This window comes from Monodon monoceros, unplaced genomic scaffold (genome assembly GCF_005190385.1).
Source record: "Monodon monoceros isolate NGI ecotype Baffin Bay Population unplaced genomic scaffold, NGI_Narwhal_1 Super_Scaffold_15, whole genome shotgun sequence".
NCBI classification, from domain to species: Eukaryota; Metazoa; Chordata; class Mammalia; order Artiodactyla; family Monodontidae; genus Monodon; species Monodon monoceros.
In genome coordinates this window covers 66,110,604-66,119,901 of record NW_021703771.1, presented here as the reverse complement: position 1 = coordinate 66,119,901, position 9,298 = coordinate 66,110,604, and positions in this window count along the sequence as shown.

The following is a 9,298-nucleotide window of genomic DNA, read 5'->3' as shown; positions in this document are numbered from 1 at the left end:
TTTGCTTTTGCTTGTCTGTAAAGGTTTTAATTTCTCCATCAAATCTGAATGAGATCCTTGCTGGGTAGAGTAATCTTGGTTGTAGGTTTTTCTCCTTCATCACTTTAAATATGTCCTGCCACTCCCATCCGGCTTGCAGAGTTTCTGTTGAAAGATCAGCTGTTAACCTTATGGGGATTCCCTTATGTGTTATTTGTTGTTTTTCCCTTGCTGCTTTTAATATTTTTTCTTTGTATTTAATTTTTGATAGTTTGATTAATATGTGTCTTGTCATGTCTCTCCTTGGATTTATCCTATATGGGACTCTCTGTGCTTCCTGGACTTGATTAACTATTTCCTTTCCCATATTAGGAAAGTTTTCAAGTATAATCTCTCCAAATATTTCCTTAGTCCCTTTCTTTTTCTCTTCTTCTTCTGGGACCTCTATAATTTGAATATTGATGTGTTTAATGTTGTCCCAGAGGTCTGAGATTGTCCTCAGTTCTTTTCATTCTTTTTTCTTTATTCTGCTCTGCAGTAGCTATTTCCACTGTTGTATCTTCCAGGTCACTTATCCGTTCTTCTGCCTCAGTTATTCTGCTATTGATCCCTTCCAGAGAATTTTAAATTTCATTTATTGTGTTTTTCATCACTGTTTGTTTGCTCTTTAGTTCTTCTATGTCCTTGTTAAACGTTTCTTGTATTTTCTCCATTCTATTTCCAAGATATTGGATCATCTTTACTATCATTATTCTGAATTATTTTTCAGGTAGACTGCCTATTTTCTCTTCATTTGTTACGTCTGGTGGGTTTTTGCCTTGCTTCTTCATCTACTGTGTGTTTCTCTGTCTTCTCATTTTGCTTAACTTACTGTGTTTGGAGTCTCTTTTTCACAGGCTGCAGGTTCGTAGTTCCTGTTGTTTTTGGTGTCTGTCCCCAGTGGCTAAGGTTGGTTCAGTGGGTTGTGTAGGCTTCCTGGTGGAGGGGACTAGTGCTTGTGTTCTGGTGGGTGAGGCTCGATCTTGTCTTTGTGATGGGCAGGTCCACTTCTGGTGGTGTGTTTTGGAGTGTCTGTGGCTTTATTATGATTTTAGGCAGCCTCTCTGCTAATGGATTGGGTTTTGTTTTGCCCTGCTAGTTGTTTGTCATGGGGTGTCCAGCACTGTAGCTTGCTGGTTATTGAGTGGAGCTGGGTCTTGACGTTGAGCCGGAGATCTCTGGGAGCTTTTTGCCATTTGATATTACGTGGAGCTGGGAGGTCTCTTGTGGACCAGTGTCCTGAACTTGGCTCTCCCACCTCAGAGGCATAGCCTTGACACCTGGCTGGAGCACCAAGAGCCTGTTATCCACAGTGCTCAGAATAAAAGGGAGAAAAAGAAAGAAAGAAGAAGATATAATAAAATGAAATAAAATAAAATAAATTTATTAAAATAAAAAATAATTATTAAAAAAATTTTAAGTAATAAAAAGAAGAAAGAAAGAAGAGAGCAACCAAACCAAAAAACAAATCCACCAATGATAACAAATGCTAATAACTATACTAAAAAAACCCAAGAACAACAGCAAAACAAAACACGGGTAGAGAGAACCCTAGGACAAATGGTAAAAGCAAAGCTATACAGACAAAATCACACACAGTCGCATACACATACATACTCACAAAAAGAGAAGAAGGGAAAAAAATAATATATATTGTTGTTCCTCAAGTCCACCTCCTTAATTTGGGATGATTCATTGTCTATTCAGGCATTCCACAGATGCAGGGTACATGAAGTTGATTGTGGAGATTTAATCTGCTGCTCCTGAGGCTGCTGGGAGAGATTTCCCTTTCTCTTCTTTGTTTGCACAGCTCCTTTGTTCAGCTTTGGATTTGGCCCCACCTCTGCATGTAGGTCACCTGAGGACATCTGTTCTTTGCTCAGACAGGATGTGGTTAAAGGAGCAGCTGATTCGGGGGCTCTGGCTCACTCAGGCCGGGGGGAGGGAGGGGTTCGGATGCGGGGCGAGCCTGCGGCAGCAGAGGCCAGTGTGATGTTGCACCAGCCTGAGGCGCGATGTGTGTTCTCCCTGGGAAGTTGTCCCTGGGTCATGGGACCCTGGCAGTGGCGGGCTGCACAGGCTCCTGGGAGGGGAGGTGTGGAGAGTGACCTATGCTTGCACACAGGTTTCTTGTTGGCTGCAGCAGCAGCCTTAGCATCTCATGTCCGTCTCTGGGGTCCGCTCTGATAGCCATGGCTCGCGCGCATCTCTGGAGCTCCTTTAATCAGCGCTCTTAATCCCCTCTCATCCCACACCAGGGAACAAAGGGGCAAGAAAAAGTCTCTTGCCTCTTTGGCAGGTCCGGACCTTTTCCCGGACTCCCTCCCAGCTAGCTGTGGTGCACTAGCTCCCTTCAGGCTGTGTTCACGCAGCCAACCCCAGTCCTCTCCCTGGGATCCGACCTCCGAAGCCTAAGCCTCAGCTTCCGGCCCCCGCCCACCTCTGGCGGGTGAGCAGACAAGCTTCTCGGGCTGGTGGGTGCTGGTTGGCACCCATCCTCTGTACGGGAATCTCTCCGCTTTGCCCTCCGCACCCCTGTGGCTGCGCTCTCCTCCGTGGCTCCGAAGCTTCCCCCCTCCACCACCCGCAGTCTCCGCCCGCGAAGGGACTTCCTAGTGTATGGAAACCTTTCCTCCTTCACAGCTCCCTCCCACTGGTGCAGGTCCTGCCCCTATTGTTTTTTCTCTGTTTATTCTTTTTTCTTTTGCCCTACCCAGGTACGTGGGGAGTTTCTTGCCTTTTGGGAGGTCTGAGGTCTTCTGCCAGCGTTCAGTAGGTGTTCTGTAGGAGTTATTCCACATGTAGATGTATTTCTGATGTATTTGTGGGGAGGAAGGTGATCTCCATGTCTTACTTTTCCTCCATCTTGAAGCTCTTCTACTGATACACTTTTAGAAACAGAATATGGCAAAGGTGAGAGAATGTTAATTCCAAGATTATTCTGTTAAAGACAGTGAGTCCCATCTTGCCTGCAATCTCTCTCTAGATCAGTGCTTGCTCACTATAGTGAAGCAAGCTGATATATCATGAATGGCCGTGTGGTTTTATGGATTAGCCCACATGTCAAGGGACTGAGTGTATCTTTCAGCTAATGACCAGTGAGGCACTGAAGTCCTCTAACAGTCCACAAGGTGCTGATTCTTGCCAACAACGACGTGAATGAACTTTGAAATCAGATCCTTCCCCAGAGGTTTGAGATGTCTCCAACCCTTTTTGACAACTTTATTGCAGCCTTATAAAAGAGTCTGAGAAAGAGGAACAAAAGAAAAATTGAGCCTGGATTTCTGACCCAAAGAAATTGCAAGAAATAAATGTTGGTTTAAACCATTTTGTTTTAATTTGTTATGCAGCAATAGATAACTTATGCAAACATACATGCCTATAATGTTTAAAATAGACGACATTATCCCAGAGAATAACCAACAATAAAGGGAAAATGGTATTACTGGTATCACCAAAACTTCCTCATAATCATTTGAGTTCAGCAGCTATACTAAATATTGCTATTCTTAGAGTGTATGCAACTATGATGTATACACTAGTGGATGCAAGCATTATTCTATAAATATAGAAGCTTAGTAAAATTCAAACAGCTGGCTTCCCTAAAATAATATTGAGTTAGAAAATAATGAAATCAGCCTCCAGATACTTTTTGAATTAATGAGACTCTGTAAATATACAAACATTCTGGTATTCAGTAAAAGAGCAATTTATAACTATTTAAAAATAAATTAAATCAGATTCTTTAGATTAATGATATAAGCCTGTTGTCTGCAGTTTATGCTGGAAGTTTTTGCCCCAGTTTTTTATTCAGATAGTCTTTTTTTTCTTTTTTTTTTTGTGGTACGTGGGCCTCTCACTGTTGTGGCCTCTCCCACTGCGGAGCACAGGCTCCGGACGCGCAGGCCCAGCGGCCATGGCTCATGTGCCCAGCCGCCCCGCGGCATGCGGGACCCTCCCGGACCGGGGCACAAACCCGTGTCCCCTGCATCGGCAGGCGGAATCCCAGCCACTGCGCCACCAGGGAAGCCCCAGATAGTCTATTTTTTAAAGCAATTTTAGGTTCACAGCAAAATTGAGTGGAAAGTCGAGATTTCCTGTATCTCCCCTGCCTCCACACCTGCATAGCCTCTCCCATTATCAACATCCTCCACCAGAGTTGTACCTTTGTTACAACTGATGAACCTGTATTGACACATCATTGTTGCCCAAAGTCCATAGTTGACATTAGGGTTCAACAACTTTTGGTGTTGTACATTCTATGGGGATAAAGAAATGAATAATGACATGTATCCACTATTATGGTATAAGTTAGTTTCACTTCCCTTAAAATCCTGTGTTCCACCTATTTATCTCTTCCCTTCCATAACCCCTGGCAACCAGTGATCTTTTTACTGTCTCCATAGTTTTTGTCTTTTCCAGAATGTCATATAGTCAGAATCTTGTAGTATGTAGCCTTTTCAGACTAGCTTCTTTCACTTAGAAATATATAAAGTTTCCTCCTTGTCTTTTCATGGCTTGGTAGTGCAGCTCTTTTTTAGTTTCAATAATACCCCATCATCTGGATATATCACTGTTTATTTATCCATTCAGCTACTAAAGGACTTCTGTCTAAAATTAGTATAGCTGTTCTTTTTCTCTTTTGATTAGTGTTAATGTGGTATTTCTTTCTCAATTTATTTGCTTTTAGTCTATATGTGTGTTTATATTTAAAGTGAATTTCTCATTGACAACATATACGTTGGGTCTTGTTTCTTGAATCACTCTGACAATCTTTGTCTTTTAATTGGTACATTTAGACCATTAACATTCAAAGCGATTATTGATATAGAGGGACTGATATCTACCATATACACTACTGCTTTCTATTTGCTGACGTTTGTTCTTTTTTTTCTATTTTTATCTTCCATTCCTTTTCTGCTTTTTGTGGTTTTAATTGAGTATTTTATATGTCTGTTTCTTTCCTTTCTTAGTATAGAAGTTTTCATTTTCTCTTTTTTTTACTTTTTATAGTGGTTGCCTTAAAGTTTTCAATATACTTATACACTTTTACAACTAATCCAAGTCTACTTTCAAATAATACTATACTGCCTTACAGGTAGTTGAAGTACCTTGTAATAATCAAATAATCCTAATTTCTCTCACTTGTATCATTGCTATCATTCATTCTGCTGATACAGAAGCATATATAAGCATACACACACAACCACATAAGCATACATAACTAAATACATTGTTACTATTATTTTGAACAAACTGTTGTCTGTTAGATCTAGTAAGAATAAGAAATATAAAAGTTTATTTTACTTTACTTATTCCTTCTCAGATATTCTACTTTCTTCGTTTTTTTTATTTTGTTTTATGCTGTTTAAAGAATAATGAGTAGAGCGATGAAGCCAGAGTGAATCTATTATTAGTGATTAAGTTGATTGAACAAATTGGGTGAAGCTAGATTTTGCTGAGCTTTGCTTTGAAGGGTAATAGTTTTTATTTTATCCTGAGGTCAATACATTCATGTAAGATAATTAATAAGGAAATAATATATTGAAATTAATGTTTACTTTTCCTTTCTTTATGAAGACCCAAATTTCTGACTTTTATTTTTCTCCTTTTCTTGAAAGAACTTCTTTTAACATTATATGCAGGGCAAGTCTACAGCAACAAATTCTCTTATTTTTCTTTGAGAGAGTCTTTATTTCTCCTCCACTTTTGAAGAATATTTTGCAGGGCACAGAATTCCAGGTTGATGGGATTTTTCCTCAACGCTTCAAATATTTCACTCTATTTTCTCTGTTTTTGATGACCTTGAAAGGTTTGAGGAGTTCCAGTCAGGTATTCTATGGGATGCCCCTCACTTAGTATTTGTCTGTTTTTTTTCTCATGATTAGATAAGGATACTGTGTTTTAGGGAGGAAGACCATAGAGATAAAGTGCTATTTCATAACATTATGTTATATTAACCATGATCACAAGGCTGAGGTAGTCTTTGTTCACTTCCTCTACTCCAAATTACTCTTTTTCACTCCACTTTCATGCTGTATGTTTTGGATGGATGTCACTATGCATGGTTAAGTAGTTATGTTTGATGCCTTTAAAGGCAGAATATTTACATAAATTATTTGGAATTCATTTGCACATGAGATATTTTAATTCTGTATTTATTTACTCAATTATTTATTTATATCAATATGGGCTTATGGATATTTATTGTATACTGAGGGTTATAAACTAATATTTCTTTGATTCAGTTGCTCAGTGTGTTCTAACTTGGCCTTTAGGAGCTCCTTCATTGGTTCCTGTGTTCCATTTACATAACCCATTCATTGTGGATGTTATTTAATTTATGTTTTGAGCAGATATTTATTGTCACTAAAAGAGGCTCCAGGCTCATCTTGTATATTTCCTGTCCCAGTTCTAGAATCAACCATTTCTATCTGGGGCCCTATTTCCTTTTATTGAAGAATGGCATTAGAAACCAACCTCTGGACATGAGATATGGTCTTTGTTACTGGGGCATCCTTATTTTCATGTCCTTTCATGTCCTTTCATATGTGTGTGGATTAGCTCATGCATATACACATAAATATTTCTCTATGTAAACCATCTGTGTCTATATTTAGTTAAAGGGTTCATACTAATGTCTCCAACTCTAATTCATTACCACATGGATCTCTCTAGTATTGTCTCCTTGCTTACATATTACCTCCCACTTCAAGAGTGAGATGCCTGGCTCCATCATTAGCCATTCATTTCTTCTTTATTTTTGTTGATTTCCATATATATATATAATGGTAGAAAAATTAACATGTAACCCTTGGGAAAACTATCAGCTAGAGTACAGTGCTTATGTACAGTTCCTTTGCCTTTAACCTTACAGACTTCTCTCATTTCCAAAGTTACTTAGGTCAACACCTTCACCCCAACTCCTTTCAGCAAGGTACTTTCATACATTTGTAATACAGTTAATATACTCTCGCCAATTCTACATACCCTCCTGGAATTTCCTGACTTTGAAATGATTTTCCTCTAAGTTTGAATCTATTAAAAGTAAACTTTTGTGCTGTAAAGTTCTATGGCTTTGGATCAATGCATAGTGTCATGTATCCACCATTGCAGTATCATACCGAAACTCTGCCCAAAAACTTCCGTTGTGCTCTTCTATTCAACCGTTGCCCCTCTTCCTAAAACCAAGGCTAACATTGATTTGTTGCTTTCTTTATAGTTTTGCCTTTTACGAAATGTCATATACTGTCAATTCTTGTTATTCATGGTAGTAGTGTTCTAAAAAGTCATTGCAAACACTCGATTAGTGAATACCAAACCAAACCACTGCTTCTAGGGGAACTTCAAGGCTAGGCTCTTATGAGCCTTTGGTCAAAACATTTTTGTCAACCAATCTACATACAACCTTATTTTATGTGTGTTTCAGTTTGTAAAGATATGTTATTTAATATATATTATTGCTTCATTAACATTGAACTCACAGCTAGCAGCTGTAACATGTCTGAGTGAACTTTATCTGACATATTTTTTCTGTAAGACACATCACAGCCTTCTTGAACGTAGGAACATGAAACAGCACTTCAGTGTTACATTTGGGGGCCATTTTACATAGAGAAATCATGAATGAAAAGCACAAACATGCAAAAAAAAGTGGCACTAAATAGACTGCAGATAGCATACTTGTATACATTTTGAGAGCAAAAATAAGAAAGCAAAACGTGGCCTTGTCCAACATCAGCTGGGAATATGCATGTAAAGGGACTACACACATGTGTTCAGATAATCACCAAATCACTGCAAGTATTGATTTCGGAGTTACAAATAAATTTTAGCAAGTAGGCAAATTAATAAAAAAGGAATCTTTGAATAACAAAGATCAACTGTAATTGTAATCATATAGTATGTAGCTTTTTCAGACTGCCTTCTTTCACTTACTGATATGCATTTAAGATTCATTAATTCATTCTTTTTTTTTAATGACTTGAGAGCTCATTTTGAAAAAAATCACTGAATAATATTCCATTGTATGGATGTACCACAGTTTGTTTATCTATTTAACTTTCAAGAGACATCTTTGTTGTTTCTAATTTTGACAGTTATATATAAAGTGACTATAAATATTCCTGCACAGGTTTTTGTGTGCACATAAGTTTTCACATCAGGTGGGTACATTTCTAGGAGCATGATTGCTGGCTCATATGGTAAAACTGTTCAGCTTTGGAAGTGTGATGGTTAAAATTTGTCAACTTGGCTAGGCTACAGTGCCCAGTTGTTTGGTCAAACACTGTTGTTTGATGTTGTTGTGAAGGTATTTTGTAGTTGTGATTAACATCTACAATCAGTTGACTTTTAGTAAAGGAAAGGAACTTGATACTGTGGGTGGGCCTCATCCAATCAGGTGAAGGCCTTAAGAGCAAAAACTAAGGTTCCCTAGAGAAAAAGGAATTCTTCCTCAAGATTGTGACTGAAAAATCCTTCCTGAGTTCTCAGCCTACTGGCCTGCCTACAGATTTTAGGCTCACCACCCCCCACAGTAGTATGAACAAATACTTTGAAGTAAATCTCACAATTTGTACACATACACACATATATCATATTGGTTCTGCTCTCTGAAGAACCCTGACTGATACAGTAAGAAACTGTCAAACTGTCTTCAAAAGTGGCTGTACCATTTTGCATTCTTATTAGCAGTGACTGAGAGTTTTGTTGTTCCTTATCACAACAACAGTTGGTATTGCCAGCTTTTTGAATGTTAGCAATTCTATTAGGTGTGTAGTGGTACTTCATTTTTTTCTTTTTTTTTTTTTTTGGTACACGGGCCTCTCACTGTTGTGGCCTCTCCCGTTGTGGAGCACAGGCTCCGGATGAACAGGCTCAACGGCCATGGCTCACGGGCCTAGCCGCTCCGTGGCATGTGGGATCTTCCTGGATCAGGGCACGAACCTGTGTCCCCTGCATTGGCAGGCGGACTCTCAACCACTGCACCACCAGGGAAGCCCACTTCATTGTTTTACTTTAAAATTCTCTAATGAAAAATTAATATTATCATTTCTATGTGATTTTTTTTATCATCTGTACATCTCTTTTGATGAGGTGTCTCCAGATCATTTGTCCATTTTTTAATTGGGTAACCACTGCTCTTATTGTTGAGTTTTAATAGGTATTTGTTCATTTTGGGTATAACTTCTTTATCAGACATGAGTTTTGAAAACATTTTTACCCAGTCTGTGGTTTTTCTTTTAATTCACTTAGCAGTTTCTTCCACAGAGCAGACTCC